We start from the raw sequence: 7492 nt of genomic DNA, 5'->3' as shown, positions 1-7492 counted from the left end.
GAAAGGCAAGTCTTGTATCTACCAGGGAAATGCTAAAATAGAAAGCACATGAAAGTAATACAGTTTGTTTTTACTTTCAAATACAGGCACTAAAAAAGAAAAAACGAAGCATCGCTGAGTGGAAGCCGGTTCAGACCTGCTTACTCCTAACCTATTTACATGTCACGCATCTGGCCCACTTCACCAGCTTAAGTACAAAAGGAGGTCGGCGTCCTTTTTCATATTCAAATCCAATTACTCTGGGAGCAGAAATTGGTTCAACCTTTTTGGAGGGCAATTGGGGAAAGCAGCTCCCCAAATTTGAAACGTGCTTCCGTTTGAACTCAAGAATTCTCCCTCCAGGAATCCCTCCTACAGAAAGATCTAAGAGTTTGTTAAAATGTGTTTGTGGCAGCATTGTCCAGGGGAGAAGCGGGAGCGACTTGGCTGAAAAGAATGAGGTGGGTAGACATGTTCTCGGTGTGGAAAACTTTCTAGACAATCTTTGAGGGGTAAGAGAAAGTCACGAAACCACCCAGACAACACAATGGCATTCAAAAATACACTCACCGTATCTATTTATACCTATAGATATGGCTGTACCTTTATGTCTGTGTCTTGATCCAAATCTGTATCTATATAGAGAGAGAGGTGCCCACATCTGAGCCGTAGCCATCTATCTATATCTGCATCTGTTTATGTCTATCCGTGCCTAGATCTATATTCATATTTATATAATAGTCTGAGAAAGAAATTATCATCGAGGGACAAGGAGAAAGGAAACAAGGAAACAGTTCACGGATCACTCCAAATTCAGGGTTGGCCAAAAAGTTTGTAAGATCTTGCAGAAAAGCCTGAACGAGCTTTTTGGCCAACCCCATGGTGGCACTAGTAGTAAAGAACCCACCTGCCAACACAGGAGACATAAGAGACGCGGCTTCCATCCCTGGATGGGGAAGATCCCCTGGAGGAGGAAAGGGCAACCGCTCCAGTGTTCTTGCTTGGAGAATCCCATGGAGAGAGGAGCTTGGCGGGCTGCAGAACATGGGGTCGCAGAGTTGGACACGACTCAAGTGACTTAGCACGCAGTATCTCCCAGGCTGTCAGAGTGTTTGCATCTATTTGCGTGTTTTACGTATGCATAAACATGTGTATGCATGATGTAATTCTCAGATTCACATGGCCCTGAGTCAAGCCCGGTATCCCAGGGAGAAGGTCTTTCTTCGGGCTCCAGGGTTCCCCAGGAGCCGTGATCGCACCAGGAATGCCAGTCCCCGTGGTGCTCCTGCCATTCCAGGAATGCCAGGAACGTGTCACTGGAGAGAGACACGGGGCCACACAGTGGCCCGTGGAGGGATCCTTCTGGGCGCACACTGACCCAAGGCCAGCCACCCGCAGCTCCGTCCTGAAGGAAGACACCCACCAGGGTCTCAGGGCATGTGTTGGGTTTGCTCCCACTCCTGGAAGGAGTTCAGAAGTGGGGGAATCCCTTCAGAGGGCGGGTGGCCTCTCTGCACATTGGTGGAGCAGTTGAGGTTGACCTCTCCAGTGGCCGAGCCAGAGCTGAACCTGAAAGATGGGGCCACCTTGACCTGCACGAGCAAGACCACAGGGCAAGAGCATCCTCTCAGCCCGGAGAGGTGGTGGCGCTCAGCTATGACCTCATCGGCAGGAGAAGGAGAGGACCCTGCAGACGAAGGTGATGGCTGGTCCACGGGGCCAGGGTCTGAGGGCTCAACTCAGACAGGAAGTTACTTTCCCTTCAGAGTGGAAACTGTGAGCCGAGGCCTTTAGAGTACACAGTGTGCACACACACGCATGCACACACACGCACACATGCACGTACACGCACACACGTGCTCACGCACACATGTGCACACACGCACACGCGCGCGCACACGCACACACACGCACGCACGCACGTACACACGCACACACACACACACTCATAGTCACGTGCACATGCCAGCAGTCAGGACTTGCCAGGCCCCGTCTCAGAAGCAGACCCTGGGGACTTCCCTTGCGGTCCAGTAGTGAAGAATCCGCCTGCCAGGACAGGGAACATGGGTTCGATCCCTGGTCCAGGAAGATCCCACATGCCTCAGAGCAACTAAGCCCGTGCGCCACGACTACTGAAGCCCACGTGCCCTAGAGCCCGTGTTCCGCAGCAAGAGAGGCCACTGCAACAAGAAGCCCCGTGCAGCGAAGAAGACCCAGCGCCGCCAGACATCAATCAGTAAAAGTCAGTATATCGGATGAGGGCCCACCCTAATGACCTCGTCTTAACTTGATCCCCTGCAGAGTCCCTGCTTCCTAACAAGGTCACAGCCACAGGTACGGGTGAGATACCCACCCCGGCTCGTCCAGCCAAAGCACAGGCCAGCGAGGGAAGCCCCAGGCAGGGTCCCAGGTGTCACAGACACTCAAAGATCAGAGGCCCTGGGACCGAGGGGATGTGGGCATGTGAGCCTCCAAGCTTGTGAGACATCTTCTGGCCACGCTTTCAAAGCCAAGCAAATTGGTTTGGGGCCGAAAAGGCCATCAAGCCCTCAAGCATGACTAAAAGATTAAGCGCCGTGCCTTAAAACTAAAAGCCAAGTGTTCCCTCGACTCAACTGCCAACCTGTTATCTGCCAAGTGACAGGAAGTGCCTCCCTAACGGCTCTTCACATTATGTCATTAAAAGTTGCAGTGATGTCTACAGCTGAACCTGAGTCGTGCTGGGAAGGCCATTAGGTTAATTAAAATATGAGGACAGCTCACCATCTACTCTTAATTAACAAACGAGGTCCCACTGCCAACTCAGCAAAACGGAGAGCTGGCCCACAACCCTCTGGGGCAGTCGAGGTGCTCAGAGCATCCTTCCACCCCTGACAGCTGGGCAGAACGTAAAGGGGGACCTCGGGGCCTGGGCAGGAGGATAATTCTCACTGCATGCAAGTTGGAGGACCTCCAAGACAGGTCTTTTTATCACCAAATATCTATCATTCTGTAATATCTCTTCATCTGTCTTCCCCAAGCTCACATGCGCGCTCTAGGTCTTCCCTGGCAGTCCTGTGGTAAAGAATCCGCCTGCCACATGGACACACTGCTGTATTTAAGATGGATAACCAGGGCCTTCCCTAGTGGTCCAGGGGTTAGAACTTCACCTTCCAATTCTGGGCTTCCCTTGTGGCTCAGCTGGTAAAGAATCTGCCTGCAGTGCGGGAGACCTGGGTTCAATCCCTGGGTTGGGAAGATTCCCCCAGAGAAGGGAATGGCTACCCACTCCAGTATTCTGGCCCATAGAATTCCCTGGACTGTATAGTCCATGGGGTCACAAAGTGTCAGACATGACTAAGCGACTTTCACTTCACTTCCAATGCAGGGGGTGCTGGTTCAATCCCTGATCGGGAAGCCAGGCTCCCATATACCTCAGGGCCAAATATCCAAAAAACATAAAACAAAGGACTATGGTAACAAATTTAATAAAGTCTTTAAAAACAAAAAAGATTTTAGAGAAGGAAATGGCAACCCACTCCAGTATTCTTGCCTGGGAAATCCCATGGAGAGAGGAGCCTGGTGGGCTACAGTGCGTGGGGTTGCAAAGGGGTAAAACACAGCTTAGCAACCAAACAACAAGGGAGCCACCATCTCATGAGCCAGTGAACACCCACATTGGAACCTGACGTTTTGCAAGAGTTATCTCTTGAGAAATGTACAAGTTAATCCTTTTTGAGCTCTTTTTTTTTTTCATTGACTCTTTATCCTGGTGTTTAATAAGATTTTGTTTTTATAAGATTTAACTGGAAGGCTAAAAAAAGAAGGCTTTAAAAAAATAAAAAAATGGATAACCAACAAGGACCTACTGTATAGCACAGAGAACTATGGGGCAGCCTAGATGGGAGGGGAGTTTGGGAGACATTGGATACATGTTTATGGATGGCCGAGTCTCTTTGCTCTCCATCTGAAACTATCACAACATTGTGAATACAAATAGAAAGTTTAAAACAAAAAAAGAATCCGCCTGCCAATGCAGGGGATATGGGTTCGATCCCTAGTCCGGGAAGATTCCACGTGCCACGGAGCAACTAAGCCATGAGCCACAACAACTTAGCCTGTGCTCTGGGGCCCATGCTTCATGACAAGAGAAACCTGTACCCAGAAACTAGGGGGGAACCGCCACTCGAGGCAACTAGGAAAAGCCTGTGCACAGCAACAAAGGCCCAGCCCTGCCAAAAATCAAATAAGCAAATGTTAATAAATGCAAAATGTGTGCTCCAGAGGGTGACCACTCAGTCTACCGTGCTCAGGACCTCGTTCCTGCGAGGACAGAACCGCAGCACCAAAGCAGGGTGGTGCACGGCACACATGAGACAGGCGGCCGTCCAGCTGCGGGAAAGCAGCGAGCTGGTCCGCTGTGTTCACGGCCGTATCCCCAGGGCTGCCGCGGCCGACACACAGCAGACCCTGAATCAGTATTAACTGAAAACACGAATGGGCACAGGAATGAATGAGATGATGAATGAATGAGTTCCTCCCGAGCTCTAATCCCACAAAGAAAGCAATGCAAGAGCCTGGAACATATGGTTTCATGCTTGGTTTTCCCTTTATGCAGACACACACATATGAGCACACATACATTAATAACGGTAGTATTAAGGAACTGTTGATTGAAACCATCAGGCCCGCTTGCCTGAGTTGTCTCAATAAAGAACATGGTGTTGCAGCCAAAAACTAACCAGAAGTCAAGAGCGGCCAAAAGAGGGAGGAGACAACCAACCTCCCAGAGGCCTTCTCACCGGAACTGATCTTGGCTGAGAGATGCGCCACCAGGAAGGACCCTGGGTCAGACTACGGGCCAAGCAAGGTGATTGGCCAGAGACAACCCGGAAACTAACTCCATCTCCATAAACCCTGAGTCTGTGAGCCACGAGGCAGAGCAGCTCTGGGTTTCCTTACCCTCCTGCCCTCTGCCCAGGTGCCCCTTCCCAGTAAAGTCTCTTGCTCTAACGTGTGTCTCCTTGGACAGTTCATTTCTGAGTGTTAGCCCCCGGCAGGGGTCCTCAAAAAAAAAAAAAGAATCACATCACAGGCACAAATCAACAGTTTGCTTTTTCACTTAATAATATATAGTACCTCTCTCTCCAGATCAATACATATACACCTACTTCTTTTCAATGGTTTGTCATGTTCTGTAATATTGAATGTGCCGTAATTTATTCTATTATTCAATTATTGGAAAAGTTATGTTTCCAATTTTTTGCAGGCAAGCAATGCATCAGTAAATACCTTTGTGCATATATCCTGGTTTCCCAGGTGGCTCAGTGGTATAAAGAATCTGCTTAACAATGCAGGAGACGCAGGGGACTCGGGTTCGAGTTCCGGGCCGGGAAAATCCCACATCCAGTGTTCTTGCCTGGAAAAATCCTATGGACAGAGGAGCCTGGTGGGCAGCAGTCCATGGGGTCGCAGAGTCAGACATGACTGAACACACACGCACACAGCGCACACACGTCTTACGTGAAACTGCAAGTCTCTCAGTGGTGTCCGACTCTTTGCAATCCCTCGGACTGTAGTCCATGGAATTCTCCAGGCCAGAATACTGGAGTGGGTAGCTTTTCCCTTCTCCAGGGGATTTTCCCGACCCAGGGATTGAACCCAGGTCTCCCACATTGCAGGCAGATTCTTTACCAGCTGAGCCACCAGGGAAGCCTTAACATGCTGGCAATATTTATTTATTTTTTTGGTATCATGATAGATTCCTACAGGTCAAGGGGACCTTTAAATTTAAACAGACATCAGGGCTGACCTAGCTTAAGACAAAGCAGAGAAAGGTCACCCCAGTCTGGCCCCAGCAAGACTGTGAGATAGGAAACCCAGTAAGTAAACCTCTTGGATGTTCTCTTCCTCAGCTCTCGCTCAGGGCTGAGGCATGTGTGAGGCACTGATAATGCCCTGTTGTCGCTGTTTGTTGTTTAGTTGCTCAGGCGTGTCCCACTCTTTGTGACCCCGTGGACTGTAGGCCGCCGGACTCCTCTGTCCATGGGATTCTCCAGGCAAGAATACTGGAGCGGGTTGCCATGCTCTCCTCCCAGGAATCTTCCCAACCCAGGGATCGAACCCACGTCTCTTATGTCTCCTGCACCAGGAGGCAGGTTCTAGCGCCACCTGGGAAGCCTGTGCATCAGTTTACACTTCAACAAAATTGTTTTTAAAAAACCCGCAGGTGCTGGTTTCAGCCCTAGGGGGCCTGATGTCATGGGTCTTGACTGTGGTTCCCAATTGCTGCTACTGCTGCTGCTGCTAAGTCGCTTCAGTCGTGTCTGACTCTGTGCGACCCCATAGATGGCAGCCCACCAGGCTCCCCCGTCCCTGAGATTCTCCTGGAAAGAACACTGGAGTGGGTTGCCATTTCCTTCTCCAATACATGAAAGTGAAAAGTGAAAGTGAAGTCACTCAGTCGTGTCCGACCCTCAGCGACCCCATGGACTGCAGCCTACAAGGCTCCTCCGTCCATGGGATTTTCCAGGCAAGAGTAACGGAGTGGGTTGCCATTGTCTTCTCCGGGGTCCCACTTGAAGGCTTTAAAAAGTCAGGTGATTGATTCCAACTTGCGGCCAAGGCTGAAAACAGCTACAGGACACCAATGGTTCGCACACTGGTGGGGCGTGCATCACACCCATCTGGAGTGCTGGTTAGAGGCCAATTGCAACCTCCAACCCCAGTGAATGATTCAGGGGTCGGGCCCCAGAATATGCATTTCTTAGAAGCCCTCAGGCGATGCTGCTAGTCTGAGGTCCATGGATGGAAACACTGCCCTCCACCATGGACCAATCTGTGATGTTTCTCCATCCCAGCTTCACAGATGGAATCACCACCGACCAGGACACCACAGGTAGCCACTGGAGGCTGTGATACAGTCTCACCTCGAAGCTTTCTTTGTGGTTTTAAAGGCGAAGAGAGTGTCATTTGTAGGTCCTTGGTGCCCAGTCCCGGCTCTATCTTAACCATTTTCCTTCTGCCTAGTGTTTGTCTTGTGCTTAATGAGCCCACTTTTAATTAAAGAGAGCCCTGACTTCTTCTTTGCCATTAACTCCTCTATAAGCGCATACGTTCTAACCGAAAGGAATGATAAAGTGAGCACGCTGAGACTCCAGGATGACAGCCACCCGCAACAAGAGGAAGATTTTCCTTTTATTCTATCTCCAGGGAAAGGGGGCTGCTGCCAGCTAGTTCCAGGCAGCTCATCTTTAAATGTCTCCCTCTGAAAAAAAAAAGAGCTTGAGATTCGCTGGGCAGAAAAGATGTTCGGAGGTCATTCGGTCCATCTCTTGTCCATCTCTGGTCCATCTCCTGCAGGCCTCCACGGTACCGCTTCCCGCCGCCCAGACACCCAGAGGAAAGCGGTCCCCTTGCGCCCCCTGCTGGCTGAGCTGGGAATGGCTGCCCAGCCGAATTCAACAGAAACTTCCAAGGGTCTCGGTTACCCACACTCCGGCTCCCACTTCCTCGCGCCTCCTCTGCTGCTAAG

This window comes from Ovis canadensis, chromosome 24 (assembly GCF_042477335.2).
Source record: "Ovis canadensis isolate MfBH-ARS-UI-01 breed Bighorn chromosome 24, ARS-UI_OviCan_v2, whole genome shotgun sequence".
NCBI classification, from domain to species: domain Eukaryota; kingdom Metazoa; phylum Chordata; class Mammalia; order Artiodactyla; family Bovidae; genus Ovis; species Ovis canadensis.
The sequence above is the reverse complement of the archived record's forward strand: the minus strand, read 5'-3'. Positions refer to the sequence as shown.